Raw genomic sequence first — 16,252 nt, forward strand, 5'->3', positions numbered from 1 at the left:
CATCTACAAATTGGTCCCCCAGACATTCTCCGCTCTTGCTAGCCAGCAGCTCACTGGCATTTGGTTGTGAAATCAAAGAAGCTGGGGTTATTAACTATCAAGGAGAATCTGGTAATGCCAGGCCCCTTACTCTGTGCCAGCCAGTGCCATGAATTTGTAGTGCACCTTACTAGGTCTAATACACATCTGGGTCTGGCCGTCGGGCTTTTACTTCCTTCTACATAGGGCAGGACAAAGCTGCCTCTTGTTCAGCGGTCCATGAATCCAGAAGTAGGTTGGCCTCCCGCGGCCTTGGTGACCACGTAGCCGCACAGCAGCCTTACCCACCAGCGTGAGAGGTGTCCCATAGCGGCGAGCGGCGGCCCACAACCCAGAAAGCGGTGCCCTCTCACCCCACGCAGGGGTGCACCTCCTCCAAGCCAGCTGTGGCCACTGGGCTCTACGGATACCCTTAGGTTCCACGTATGTCCTCCCAACACGCACCATGTGTGCACAGACCTTCTCCCTAACCAACCCAGTGCCCTTCCTGCCTAAACCCGGGGAGCCGGCCCTGAAATGGGCTGATTGGAAGGGGAACTTCTTGAATTACCTCTCAGCGTTGGAGGACGAAGGCGAGGAGGAATTCTCAAGCAAGCAGCGGAAGAAGATCCTGTTACATAATCTAGGGCCAGAGGGTCTGCGTGTTTATGACCAGATGGTGAAGAAGGCCAGGGCTTTGACCGACAACGATGTTTTCCAACACGCCCTCGAAGACCTGGCCAGCCATTACCAGCCCGTGATATGTACGGCCATTGACTGTTACAACTTCTTCCAACGGAAACAGGCGGAAGCAGAGTCAGTGGAGGACTACGTGGCGGCCCTCAAGAAACTAGCCATCAACTGCAAGTTTGGCACCCTGCACGATGACCTCAGACGGGACCAAATCATCATGCACTCTACCAACACGAGTGTCCAGGAAAAGCTCTGGGTTAGCGGCAAAGCGCCCCTTCCAGAAATCATTGCGATTGTGAAACGGGCGGAGTTATCCAAGCGATGCGCTCTCGCGGGCAAGAAAGACACGGCACCACCAGCCACAGTGTGTAAAATCCCTGATCGCAAGGGGCCACCATCAAAGACCACATCAAACTCCGCCTCACCCCGCCAATTGACGTCTAAGGGCAGAGGGCCTGTGAGTGCCCCGCATGGTACAATTCAAAACTGATGCACAAAGTTCCCCTAGGGGGTAGGTATGTGTGGATGATCCATCCACCTCTCTCCAAGGGTGGGTGTATGCGAGAGACAGGGACAGATGCCCCTTATCGGAATTAGGGAAACCTCACACAACAGGTCGGTTCTACGGCTACTGTCATGTCACCAACCGATTGTATCGTATCATCATCGGCTCCCTGCTCCTGCGTCAGGCCGGCGCTGCAATGCCTGACGGGTAGCACAAAGTGCTACTCTTTTGCGGAGATCTTTTATTCCTGGCCGATGTGTGGGTGAGTGTGAGGGGCCCAAGTGTGTAAGTAGTGAGCGTGGAGGTGTGGTTTAAAAAAGTCAGTATAGTCTACTCTGGGCAATTTTATTCTGGTAGCTAACTGCTTTCATTAAAAGTAAGAGGGGTATGGGAAATCCACCAAGCTATGTGTGGGACAACCCGTTCAACCCTCAGAAGTGGTCAGGTCGACATGTTTCATGCCATCACGGCAATTCATCAGGACCTAAAAAGTGCTCATATACTAGGACGGAGCCCAAGGTGGGCCGCACTATGTAGTGGATACAACCTGAGGGGTCACGAACTGGAACAGGAGGAGTTCCTGAATTGTAGTTCACCCCTCAATCGTTGTTGACGGTCCCCGCAGTCTGCTCAAGCGGGACCAGTGTACTCGACTGTGAGTCTTGGTGGCGTGAGGACGTTACCTCCAAACCTAGGTCCGCTTGACCGGTGTAGCTCGATCGTGGAGCAGCTGGTAAACAAGGTGCCTGTTACAGATGCGGCAGCCACTCCCACATGGGTAATGACATAAAATGCCCGGCGTTCCACGTAAAATGCTTGTTCTGTGGCATCACAGGACACTTTGGCAAGGGCAACAAAGGAACCCTCATGCCAGTTGTCGATCGGGGGCATCCACGTCATCATGGTAGCGGACTCGCCCTACACCATCATCCAGAAACAGATTTGGGACCGAGACTTTGCCCGAGTGGTGGGCGACTAGCTTCACCCCACAGACGTACATCCATTCACATACACAGGAGAAAGGATCCCCATGGTCGGCTTCCAGCAGCTCCTGCTCGTGTTCAAAGGACGGCACACCACAGCAAAATTGTACGTGGCAAAGAAGGGCCCATCGGTACTGGGTTGGGCCGACCAGGGAGCGCTCGACATACAGCTCAACCCCTGTGGCGACACGCAGGTGCTCCAGATGGAGGACACATCTATGCCGTCCTCACTCCAAGCAGAATTCCCCACTGTCTTCAGCAACCGAATTGGAAAAATATGCAAGCTCTCCCACAAGATCGTACTTAAAGGCGGAGCAGTACCAGTCACCCACAAAGTCAGGAACATCCCGTTCAACTGCCGAAAAGCAGTACAGATAGAACTTAAGCGCTTAGAAGACGGCGGCATCATTGAACCAATCGAATGCACCGAATGGCTTGCACCGTTGGTAGTGGTGCACAAACCAAGCGGGAAGATCCGTCTTTGCATTGATCTCCGCGAACTTAACAAAAACATTATTGTGGACAAGTTTCCATTGCCCAAAATTAACTAACTGCTCTCCCAGACCAAAGGTATCAAGTGGTACTCTACCATCGACCTCAAAACCGCCTATCACCAAGTACCTCGCCACTCATCATGCCGAAAACTTACATCCTTCATCACACCCTTTGGATGCTACAGGTTCAGACGCCTGCCCGTTGGTCTCGCATCCGCGGCGGCCGTGTTCCAAAAACTCATGCACAAGCTGTTCCAAAGTGTTCCTGGAGTTCTCTACTTTCAAGATGACATCCTCGTCATGGGGAAATCAAAAGCTGAACACGATGACATCTTGCACACTGTCCTACACACGCTCGCAGATAATGGCCTCAAGGCCAAATTGGAGAAATGCAAATTTGGTCTCCCCAAGGTTACATATCTAGGACATGAAATCAGCAACACGGGAATCACCCCCAAATTGCCAAACATGGAGGTCATCATGTCAGCTCCCTCCCCGAAAATCAAAGACGACGTTCGCTCTTTCCTGGGGCTGGCGGAGTTCTACAGTTAATTTGTCAGGACATTTGCAAGGCGGTTCCCTTACATGGGTTTGACAGCTCCGCGTCCAGCATCCTCACCACGGACGCCAGTGACAAGGGACTGGGAGCAGTCCTTTCCCAGAGGGCTTCAGATGGCACCGAAACCACGGTGGGGTTCGCATCAAAAGCCCTTACCCCCAGTGAAGAGAAGTACAGTGTAATTGAGAAGGAAATGCTAGCCGCCACCTGGGCGATGGAGAAATTCCGACAATATCTGTGGAGGTTACGATTCACAGTCTGTACGGACCACAAGTTCTTGATCAAGATCCTCACATCCAGTGGCAACTCGACAGCCACTCCATGCATCACGAAAATGACATTGCGCCTGTTGAACTTTGTCCACGACATGGAGTACATCCCGGGGCCACAGAACACAGTGGCTGATTTTCTGAGCAGGGCGGCAGCCATGAAAGAACCCGTCAAATCATCGGATTGGGATGAATACAGCGTCGCATTCATAGCAGATCATGAATACACCATCAGTGCCCAGGACTGGGCAGAAGCCTACACGCAGGGCCTGGAACTATCCCAAGTCAAGCAGTATGTCACACGAAGCTGGCCGGAGAAGAAGCACATTGATTCCAGCCTCAGAAAATTCTGGAAAGTCCGCGAGGAACACTCCATTGGCGAGGACTCGATATTCCTGCTACGAGGTGACAAAGTGGTGCCCCCGAAGGCTCTGTACGACCACATTCTTCACATCAACCACATAGGACACCAGGGCATAGTAAAGGCCAAAAGGCAGATGAAACTGCTGTACTGGTGGCCCGCCATGGACATTCAAGTGGAAAGGTTAGTTAGGGACTGCGCCCATTGTGCCAGAGCTGGCAAAACTTTCGTCACTCTGAGGCCCCCCGTGGGCGAGTTCTCCACTCCCAACAACCCCGGGGAGGACTTATCCATTGACATTGTAGGTCCAGTCCTAGACACCTGGGGCACACCCAAACACCTCATCGTCGTAGTGGACCATTATTTAAAGTGGCCAGAGGTCGAAATATGTGAATCGGTTGATTCCGATGCCGTCATCACCTTCCCCGCCATTATCTTCTTGAGGGAGGGCATCCCCAAATCCATCACCAGCGACAATGGCCCCACTTCATGTCAGGCAAATGGACAGCCTTCACCAACAGAAACGGAATCCAGATGAAGCGCACTGTGGTCTACCACCCAGCGGGCAATGGCCAGGTGGAACGCTTTAACCGGGTGATCATGGACTCGATCCAAGCAGCCATCAGTGCCGGTAAGAACTGGGAGTCCGAAGTCAGGAACACGGTATGGGCCTACCGTATCACACCTACCTTGACAGGCTACAGCCCGTTTAAGATCCTAAGAGGCAGAGAACCCTTCAACAGAGACAACACAGCCTTGATGACCTTGAGACTCCAAAGCAAACGATCCCCAGCCATTGTCCGCAGCAACATAGAAAAGGCACAAAGCATCTACAAGGCACATTACGACAAAAGGAAGAGTGCGTGAAACCTTGTTGGCAGAGGGCGAGTGGGTCAGAGTCAAAAAAAGCCAACCAGGACTCAAAGGAGACAGCAAACCATGCATATAAAGAGAATCTGCACTTTGGGATGTATTAAGACGTGTATATTTATTTATAGGTGTGTTTCTTCACCAGCCCAGCCCATCGCAACAAATCAACTTTGGGCCATCCTCAGATTCTCATGCCAAGCCGACAGACTTACTCTTCTTGATAGTGATTAGAATTGGCAATTTTGGAAAGGTAGATATTCTTTACCTGATAGGATATCTTGTGCATACAGCTTTGAAATTGTTATCACAGAAGATTGTATGTGTGTGTGTCCCTACACGCCACATAGAATCAAGAAGCAATTTCTTGTTGCTCATCACTCACATAGTGACAATTGTGAGATTGTATGATAGTTAATACAACTATTGAGATTGTATGATAGTTAATACAACTAAATGAACCTATTTACAGAGTGACATGTGAAGAGAGGTGCCATGTCCTCTGTTTTTTTAGTGAGATGTTTATAATGTGTGCAGTTATTTTGCATTGTGTGTACCTTCTTTCTACTGCTGTTTGTGCTTCTTTTTGAATGTTCTTCTACAGTTCTATGTGGTTAAAGTCTGGCAGAAGAAGTCTATCCAGAAGAAGAAAGAGGTAGGACCATTCCCGGGATGTTGTGAGATGTCTCCCGCGAAAGCTCTCTTAGCCTCTGATCTAAACCAACCTCTCCACTTCTGGCCCTTTTTTTCCCAGGAGTAGCACATCATGTCTGGATGCAATGTAAGCAAAGATGGTGTTTCACTTTATTGATATCACGTGCCACTGGCAAGCTTGCAATAGCAGTGCAGATAGCACACTCGATTATTGCTCTGTATAAGAGATCTGTAGACTGTAGGTCATGCGTATACCATGATATCAATGCTTCTACATTTGGCATAGTGCCATGGTGTATTTCAGGGTTGCCAGCATAGTTTAAGGAGGGCTGCAGCCATGCCAGGCGTTCAGGACCTCAACGTAAGGCGTAATGACTTAATATGGAGCTAAATGATGTTCATTTATATATTCCCTGACATTCGTAAATCTGGCATGGGTCTAGACCTTTCTTTAACCCCTTGTGTAAACAAGTAAAATTACTTTGTAATGGTATATAAGGCATTGTTCACCTCCCATAAAGGTTGCTCCCTCGGCACTGCAGTAGAAAGTCAACAAGCATTCAATTCCACATAATTCAACAGAACGCCTCACAATTCCACAACACACAATTCAGCACCAAGCAATTTCACACCACACAACATATTTACAATCCACATAATACCCTTCAACACCACATAATTCAACTTCACCTAATTACACGCTACTCAATACCACATAAATACTCCCCACATAAATACACTCTAAGCCACATAACAATCTACATAAACACACTCTACACCATGCCATATAATTCCACTAAACATAATCTCACTCAACTCTACTGTTCCATGCCACACTATTCAACTACACACAATCCATTCCACACCACATAATTCAACACCAAACCACATTATTCTACTCCACAAACACAATTCCACTACACACCACATATATCCAATTTACAACACATAATTCAACATAATTCCACAAAATTCAACAGCACACTACATAATTAAACTCCACTACATAACACTCCAAAATACAATGCCACATAATTACACTCCATTACACACAATTCCATTCCACATAACTCCAACACACTCAAAGAGACATAATTACTATCCAAATAATACAACTGCACACCATGCCTCATAATTCAACTGCACAAATGCACTCCACACAATTCCACACCACACAATGCCACACCTACCAATCAACCTACATAATTCCACTACACACCACATACATACACTCAAATCCACAACACATAGTGAAATACATTTACATTTACAACTCTTTCTTTTTTTAACACTCAAACACACCAAAAACGCAGAGCTATCCACACAGTTCCACATCACACAATTCAACTTCACACATTTCTAATCCACACCACATAATTCAACACCAAACAACATAAATACAACTCAACAACACAATTACACAACATGCCACATACATCCAATCCACACCACACAAGAACACATCGTTGCAGAAGATTCAACAGCACACCACAAACTCCACTACATACACTCTATACCACATGACTACTATCCACAAGATATTACAGCACACCATGCCACTTAATAACCCTACAAAAATCCACTCCAAACCACACAATTACACAACTAACTAATCCAATCTAACCCACATAATTCCACTACACACCACATGCTTCATAACACATAGGTAAAAGACTGCCATTTCCAATGCCAGTAGCTCTAACTCAAACAAATGGGAGACTGGTTGCATTTCCAATGCTTGTTTTAACATGCTTTTTGTTGCATGACTTATATGCCAAATATTTTCAGAGCTCGGCTTGTACATGGGCTCTCAGAGACAAGCCAGACCCATATTTTTGATCTGGCTTGTCTCTCCCTGTTAATTTGTTGGCCTGTCCATCTCTAATGATGCCTATGTGTGTGGACTAAAGTATGTCAGTGATTCAGATGTTTTCACGTCATCCTCAACATTCGAAATTTTTTGATTTACCATGTCTATACTAGAGGCTTGCTTGTAAAGTTGTTCAGACGTGCGCTCTAAGCACGATTTCAGGGTGTCAATCTTGCCATCTACCATGCGCTATAGGGTGGGCAGCCCTCTACTCCCCCCTTCCCCCGGACAACACTGAGCCATCTGCTGCAATTGTCTGGCCTACACCGAGATCCATGGTGCACCCAGATCTCTAGAATAGGATCACCTGAAACTTCATCATCAGGGAGCATCAGCTATCTGGGGACTTCCACTTCAGGTCTGCGCTTTGAGTAAATGTGGCTGGCAAACAACTTCTATGTTGTTCTCATTTTCAATACAATGTGAGCTGTAGTAGAGATGTACTGCTCTGCAAAGAATATGATGCATTTGGCTTAAACAGATGTAACAGAAAATTCAACAGAAACTCATACCCATAATTAACTAAGACCTCAGCACTCCAGGCTGACATTGATCACAAATTGGAGGTGCTCTTTCCCCCTTCCACACAGAACAACTATTGGAACTCACATATATATTGACAATTACTTAGCATTCCAGAGAGATCTAAGTACCTGGCACTTCCCATCTATGCGATTGGAAGATAAAAATGATGATAAATACAGACTGGCAAAATGGCATGTGCAAATGCACCATATTTGAAGCATCTCTTTGAACCTTGCACACTTCACTGAGTAGCTCCCATAAAGCAACTACTACACCCAGAAGCTTTCCAATCACACACTCTGAAAGGGGAACAGGAAAATGTTCGAAGCCTCTTCAGGGGTATGAAGAACTACACAGATGCTGCGATGCAATACAAGGTAGCCATGGCATGATTCGCGTTTAAGGTCCATTTAATGTCCTTTGACATTTTACAGAACTCAGATCGATCGAAGGGACTTCTTTTTAGAACCTCATTCTCTGTTTTTCCAGAGCTGACCTGCTTGTCCACTTGGCGGCCTGAGATGCTTAGTCCGTCATGAAATTGCACTGTACTATTTACAATGCTGTATCATTACAGGAGAAGTTCACACTCACGGCAGGATGCAAAATAATGTTAGCTGAAAAGACAGAACTGACTGATAGTCTCACACCTGACGAAGACATCATGAGATTTCTATGCAGCTGTGACTGTTGATGGGACAGGCATGAATTGCGACATTAATAGCGTATTCGTCAATTCCTTCTGTTGGTATTCCTATGTGGCATCTCAGTAGGCTGCTGCTCGATGTCTGCTATGTTCCAGTCCAGTGAAGATCTTCAAATCAAAACAAAGGCCTCTGGGAGCCTGACGGAGTTTAAATCACCTCTGGCTCCAAGAGGCCTATGTTCACAACAAAAGGTGTGAAATTAAAAAAGCATTGGATTGTTGCTCGCCGGGCTTCTGCCAGCCATTAGCAGCCTGGAGCACTCCATTGTCTTCCATGAAGAGCTCAACATTCAAATGTTCTAATATGGGTGTGACCATGTTCCTCTTCCAACAGCTGAATTTCATAGTCATATCTGAGATCACCCTTTATCAACTTCTCCACTGTAACTCACTTTGCTGCTATCACTTGTAGTTATCAGACTGTTCACAATTAAAGGACTTGCAACATGGAAGTACTTTTATTTTACATCTATGTAGACAAGCAACATCTAATGACACTACTGTCCAAAAGCTGATGCCAGGTGCAACACTAGTAATGCAGCTCAATACTGAGGTGGAGCAGCCAATAGCATTGTAGCATTGTGCAAATGTACACCAATCCAAAGATTCCACTCTGTGTCTTAGTGCCCTGATGTGATGGGCTCCGCGTACACTTCCATCGAGGCACCTGGTTCCGATCTTCAGTCCTCTCACTAAACCAATACCTGAAACATGCATTTAGCTCAGACGTGCGACACAACTTGCTAGTCCAATTCTGCGACACCCCCCAAACAATACCAGTGCACAGCTGTAATGGTGTCTAGACTGCTTAACTTTTAGTTTGGAGAAGTGAGACAACCCTGCCAGCAGACCACTTCAGGCTGGATGAACACACTGTTGCCCTATTCATACTGACTTTGAGAGTAGATGCTGCAATCAGTTGAATTTATGATTGTGGTTACAGTTGTAAATCACAAAACTGCAAATTCAATCACCTGGAAGAAGCACTCATGGTGGGACCTCCGCATCGCAGTTTCTCATTGTGGAGGTCCAGCCACGAGCGCGGCACCCTGCCGTGACTGCAAGGCCTCCATACGAGTGTGGAGGCTCTTTGTGAATCGAGCCTTGAGTGTTTAAAAAGTTCTTGGTCAGAAAATCGAATACAGAAATATCATTGCTACAAGAAAATTGGAGTAAAAATATCGACAACCAAAGCATTAAGGAGGTAAGTATATATTGATAAGTATAGATTTTCTGCTCTTAACTTTCCATTTTTATACCTTGATAATATGCGTATCGTTCAGGTACGTAGATGTGGAGTTTAGTATAGCAAATCTATACTTACCTGTATATTCTTACCATGTCAATATTTTGCTTGTGAATATATTTGCTGCAATATTTTTGTACCAAGATATTTAACGGACTATATACTGGTACTATCTTATTTAGAAATGACATGAATAAAATAGATGAAGTTTACAGGTGCCATCTGTGAAACAGCTGAGTGTTTACATATGATGGTATTGAACTTGCTAGGTGTTTAAAGATAGTGTTAATTAAACAACTGGGTGCTTACATACAGGGCTATTGAAACAGTTGACACTTTACAGATTGCATTATTGACCTGCTGAAACTTTACAAATGGCAGAAACAACCGAGTGTTAACCTATGGCATTAAAAAAGTAGCTGAGTGATCACATATGGCATTATTGATTAAGCTGAATGTTTACGTACTACAGTGTTAAAATGGATAATTATTTATTGGTGGCGTTATTGAACCCCTACATGTTTACAATTGTCATTAATGAAACAATGAAGTAGTTAGGACTTCACAGTTAGAATTATTGAAATTAGTGAGTGTGTACAGCTGACATTAATGAAACATGCGAGTACTGTGTAACACTTAACATTGTTGGAACTGCGGAGTGTTTACAGGCAACAATAATTACATAGCTGAGTTTTTCCTGCTGGAATTAATGAGTCAGCTGACAAGTAACATTAATGAAAGAGTTGAGGTTTTTGTTAACATCTTCATGCTCCTCCTTAACAGCAGATTTTTCCCCCCAATCCCTCTGGAGAACAGCAGTTTAGCTCTGAAAACTGTCTCAACAGATTTGTGAATAATTGATGTGCGACGGATGTAGAGTACCAGACTCCTGCTGTACAATACTCACATCTGGAGAGAGATGCCAGATTTCTTGCACCAGATTCGACAGTTTCTTGCACTGATGAAATTATGCCTGAAATACAAACGAGAATAGGAGTAATCACTATATGTATAAATTTTTAAAGGTATGTTGACAAAGAGGGAGTAAAAGACATTGGGCATCATTAGAGTTTGGCAGACAGGATACTCGATCAAAAGCGTTACGGAATTTCCAAACCCAAACTGATGGTTACCCACTCTTTTTAGAGTGAAGGGAACTGCCATGTTTCTGATGGCAGAACCTATGCTGGCTCTGGCAGCACGAACCTGTGACTGACTGCCCCTTAGATAGTGGGCTGTTGGTCAGAATAGTTGAGATCATATACTCTAATTAGGGCAGAGTTTCCAATGTACTTTTTTTTTTAATTTTCAGGACTACCAGGGAAACTTGCCTGTCCCGAACACGAAACAAAACCAATTACACCCACACACTGCGAGAACTTTTTTTGCGCTTATGCGATATTTCTGTTTTGTCTTTACATAACAAACTTCCTATTTGGGAGCTTGTTTTTGAAGAACAAAAAACTTTATTGAGTGGACTAATTAAACACAATGATCACTCAAAAACGTTTTAGTGCCTTCAGCCCCGTGAAATTGGTTCTGCTGTCGGTCAGGGGCGTCTCCTCCGTTAGGGTGGAGCAGCGCTACCCGACTGCCTTTCAGCACTGCAGAAAAGGGAAAATAAAATGATAACACAAGGTTATCATCATTTTAGTTTTCCGAGCTGAGGCAGATTGGTGGGCGGGCTGCTCTGACGACAGGAGCAGGGGGAGTGGTGAGCACACTTTGTAAGTGCGCATGAATGTTTGGCCGACTGTCTCGGGCAGGCCAAACATTCATGCATACTTTGCATGTTCTCCACCCAGGCTGCATTACAGTGGCAGTCCACTTATAAAAGAATAGTGCATGGTAATCTTGAGACTAGACTGCAAACCACTACACAATAGAGACTCGCCAGTTTGACTAATATCATTTGGGTAATATGAAGGACCATAGGCGGCCAATATAGAACATCGTAAGGTTAGTGTCACACAATGTTTACTATTTGGTGGTATGAGATATATTCGTAGAGGATCAATGAATTATTGAATATGAATGTATTTGGATATTTTTGATGATTGATTGTTTAATTTTTCCCTATGAAAGATTTGTAAGCACATATACGGGAAGCCCATATAGGGCAAAATGATGGGTCCTAAAATCACGCATTAATGTAATTTAGAGGTGTCATCAGTGACATCACTGACCATATCATGAGTGATGTAATATGTGAGGTCATAAGCAGTGCATTGCGGGGGCGTGAGTTATAGTTAGCTCAGGTAACTATTACTGCTATAGACATATCTTTGGAATCAATCTCCAGCCAGCTCTCATCCTAGGTGAAAAGAAGTGGTGCTGATGCTCCTTAAATTAAGGCATTTGTTTTGGGCTCAGCTCAAAGAGACATATATAGTGTCCCTCACACCCTGTAGGTTTTCTGTTGTGAATGCAAAGCAGAACAAGTGCTGGTGCAGCTAAATGTGTCCCTGTGTCAGCATATTATACTGGGAAAAATGCAACATATTTCACTGAGACAACCTGGGTCTGGTACAGAAATAGCTGCCAGATCTGGGATCCACCTACATCCTCCTCATTGCTTGCACTGTTTGTGGTTTTTATTAAAATGGAAAGTACGCTGGGTGGGTAAGCCTTGTCCTTTGACGGAGACATGATGTGGTGCTCCAGTCCTCTTGACACTGTTGAAAATGCTTATATATCCAGGGGGATCCTGGCATACACAGGGGATTTTCCCAGTCTGCTGTGAGAAACTTTGAAGTGCACCAATTGACCCCACAGAAATATGCCACACTTTTGTACTAAGGCTGAAGCAAGATAGAGGAAGACAAAAGGAGCAAGCAATGTGTGCATTAACCCCTTGTTAGTGGTTTACAACAAGCCATTACAGCGACCCTTTAAAGATGTTAAAAATGCTTTCCCCCTCTCTGTCACGAGAATACCTTATTGTGTGGTTAAATGGATAGATATGAAATATTTTTCTCTCTGTCTCTCTGCCTCTTTCTCCTCTTCTTACTACAAACTTCTCTCTCTGTATCTCTCTCTATTTGTATATGCCTCATATATGTCTCTTTCTCTGCATACACTCATTCTTGTATTTTTCTATTTTGCTAATTTTTTTCTTTTTTTAAGTAACTCACAGAATTAATTGTTTGTTTTTTGTGGTCTGTGTGTTTAAGAGAACATAACAGAACGTTGTCCAAACATACTAAGAAAGTATTGGAATATTCATTAAGTCCCTTTCAGGGTCTCTGGATTTTTACCACATTTATGTGGCAAGAGTAATACAGAATGCACCATTATTCCTAATGTTCTCAATATTATCTCAGTGAGAGAACACTCGTGGACACTCTGAAGAACGTGGGGTCTCTGACTCCACTCACTAGGTCCAATTTAAGATGGGTATTTATTCGTTTTTGCGATCAACAAGCAGTCAGGCAAGTGAGAATCAGTGAAGCATTGAGCATCGCTCAGAATTCCTGCAATAGACTCTCAGAAAGAATAAGTAGCTGAAAAAAAGGACAGCAAGCAAACCACCCTGATTTCTACGGCTTCGACAAAGGCTCCAGTTAGGAGTGACCACTAAATCCCAACTAGTGGGCAGCGCCCTAGATGCGCCGGGACCACGGTAAACGCCCACCCGGGCATATTCCCCCAGGTAAATTTGAGCATGTTAAACCTGCTACAATTTATTGAGAGAAAAATGCTTTGTAAATTCCAGTACATCCGAAGACATCAAGCCTGCATACAATTCCAGATTTTAATTCGGTATTATTACAAAATATGGCATTTCACAACCCCAGAAAATTCCTCACTCCAATGTGTTGATATTTACACCCAGTTTGATATTTAAATACCACAAATCAAAATCATAACTGAGGACAAAGTAGGTACATTTTAGACGTTGTTAGTTCCTGTTAAAAGGAGTTGTTGCCCATTCTATTCTCGTCCCCTCTGCTGCTGGCATAATAGTAAAAGGATACAGTGCCATTCACCGCAAGAAATGGAAAATTCAGTTTTATGCATGTATGTACACAGCAATGCAATCTGATTTCTGAGTATAGCTGTTAATAGCAACAGCCTTCTCCGAAGAGATGGGAATTCCCCCGACCTACCCAAGGTGATTGATGAAGCCCAGCCTCTGCCACTATGCTCTACCCTTTCTGCAATGGGTGCAGTTCCATAACAGGTGGTGGTGCGGGTTAGGAGAAGGTAGGGGCGGATCCAACATCTCAGAGCGGGCAGTGTTCCTCCTTGGCCGCCTCCTCCTCATGCCTCAGGAAAACCCTAGAAACACCAGTGCGGGATGCTGAAAATGCACATTAGGCAGAAGCTGGAATTTATGGGATTCACTGAGGCCCAAAGTGGGAGCAAAAGCACCAACCATCCAGAGGTTCTAGTCAATCCCTAGAATTAACTCCTTCATTGTGAGTATCACTATCAGCCACTGAACCCCACTTATGATGGATCTCTTAGGGGTCCACTGGTGTTGCAAGAGAACCATGGTATCTAATGCAAGCAAGGACTTTAAACATATTATACTTTGGTTTTGTAGCGCAACACAGCTATAAATTAGAGGAAAGTGCATCCCTCGCTCACCTGGGCCCGGATGCCAATGCATTTCTTGCATCAATGGTAGCTCTGACCCCGATTACCATACATATGCCAAGAGTGTGCAGAAATCCTAGGGTTGTTCCTGTCACATGCATGACAGTAGGAGGGAATCTCTTGGGTACTGCAAGCTCAGCACTGCAGCTTCCACATTATGGCAGACAGTAATGGTGCTGGCCAGGTGGCGAGGCCTGATCCTTGGGAGGCCCGCGAAGAACGTCTCCCGAGGGCAGGCCTGACAGAGCAACACAAAATGCCTGCAAAAAGGGCCTGGCACCAAGGATGAAGGGGGCAGGTGATTGGGCGGCAGACTTTGAACCCACCAATGAACCAAGGGGCTTGGCATGGGCAAAGGGGGATAAGGAAACGGGCAAGGTCAAGAAAGCCATATCCTGACCGCCCAAAATTGGCCCAACCACCCACACCGAAGAGCGGGCATCGCAGCTGCAAGTTGGGGGAAAGGAAAAGCGGAAAAAGCACAAAATAGACAAGAAAGCACAGTAGCCTAGGTAGACAAGCCACAAAAACAGTATCCTTGGCATGAGTTTTGGCACGGGCACTGAGGGAGCAGGCGTTTTGGCCAGCTTAGGGTCAGCAGTAGGCAGTCACCGCACTTGCAGCCCGGGTCAGGCCTGTCAGCCACCCACTCAAATTACCATTGCAAGGGTAGCCTGGAGTCCGCAAGCACTAGATGGGGGCCGTCACACAGGGGGCTGTGCTGGATGTGCTGTAAGGAGTGTAAAAAATGTAAGAATGCTTCAGTGTGATAATTTTATAGATATGATGCACTGTTGAAATCATGGAGCGTACGAAGGACCATGTAAAATGTGATGTTTATGTTTCATGCTTTCAAATAAACTGCGTCTGTTATGCACCAGCTAAGACCTCTGATTACCCGATATGGGGGGTAGCTGAGGTTTCACAAAGAACGCCGTGGGCAGAGGGGGGTCACCGCAAGTCTGGGAGGGGTTATATTACTGCCATGCTAATGTGTCTCTCTTCCATTTCTGCCTCTTAAATCACGAGGCGTGGATGTTTGGAATTGAGGCTGCAGCGGGCAGAATACAAGGGTAGCAGTGGTGCTAGTAGGCATATATAATGTAGGCTCCAAATACCTCAATAATAACTTTTTATGATTTTACAGAATACTAGTAATGGGCAAATGTTATTTTAGGAAAAAGGCTGGCGTTGATTCGGAAGTGGTATATAAACCCTGTTGGGCTGGGAGTAAGTCTTTTTAAAGCAAAGCCCGAGAGAAGAGATTGTCTACCTGATCAGGTTTTGTATATGCTTGGGATGTATGCGAATAGGAATCCTGCAAAGCAGAGTGGGTGGCTGGTGGAAGACGTGACTGTTCAGGTCTGTGGATCCTGAGTTGTTTAGTGCACTGAATTTGTGTTTGAAGAGTTTGTATTGAGCATGTTTGTGTAGAGGGAGCCAGTGTAGTTTCCTGAGGTGTGGTGTGATGTGGGTTCTGTGTGGGAGGTTGAGGATGAGTTTAGCTGCCAAGTTCTGGATGGTTTGTGGCCTTCTATTTAGTTGCTTGGTAATTCCAGTGTAGAGGGTGTTCCCATTGTCCAACTTGCTGGTGACTCGGGCACAAGTGATGTTTTTTCTAGTGTTGTTTGGGAGCCATTGAAAAATCTTCTTCAACATCTTCAGAGTATGGAAGCAGGATTTAGTGATGGCGTTGACTTGTGCAGTCATGTCCAGTCTGCTGTTGATTATTATTCTGAGGTTTCTGGAGTGGTTTTGGGTGTGGGTCAAAATTCAGCCGACTACTAGTTGGAGTCCCATGGTGAGGTGTTGTTGCCAAAGATTACTACTGCTGTCTTGTTGTTACTGAGCTTGAGACAGTTCACTTTCATCCAGTTAGCGACTTCAGATTATGCAGGCG

General features: G+C 45.3%; 1 protein-coding gene across 1 annotated transcript in view; it reads right to left on the minus strand.

Annotated features, from left to right (window-relative positions):
- LINGO1 (leucine rich repeat and Ig domain containing 1) overlaps nucleotides 1-16,252 on the minus strand; it is a 981,448-nt gene that overhangs the window by 797,946 nt on the left and 167,250 nt on the right. The window contains exon 2 of the mRNA XM_078685081.1: nucleotides 10,658-10,723. The gene's annotated coding sequence lies outside the window, so the exon portion shown is untranslated. The remainder of the gene's footprint in view (nucleotides 1-10,657; nucleotides 10,724-16,252) is intronic.

The sequence above is a fragment of the Lissotriton helveticus genome, chromosome 3_2, assembly GCF_964261635.1.
Source record: "Lissotriton helveticus chromosome 3_2, aLisHel1.1, whole genome shotgun sequence".
Lineage (NCBI taxonomy): Eukaryota > Metazoa > Chordata > Amphibia > Caudata > Salamandridae > Lissotriton > Lissotriton helveticus.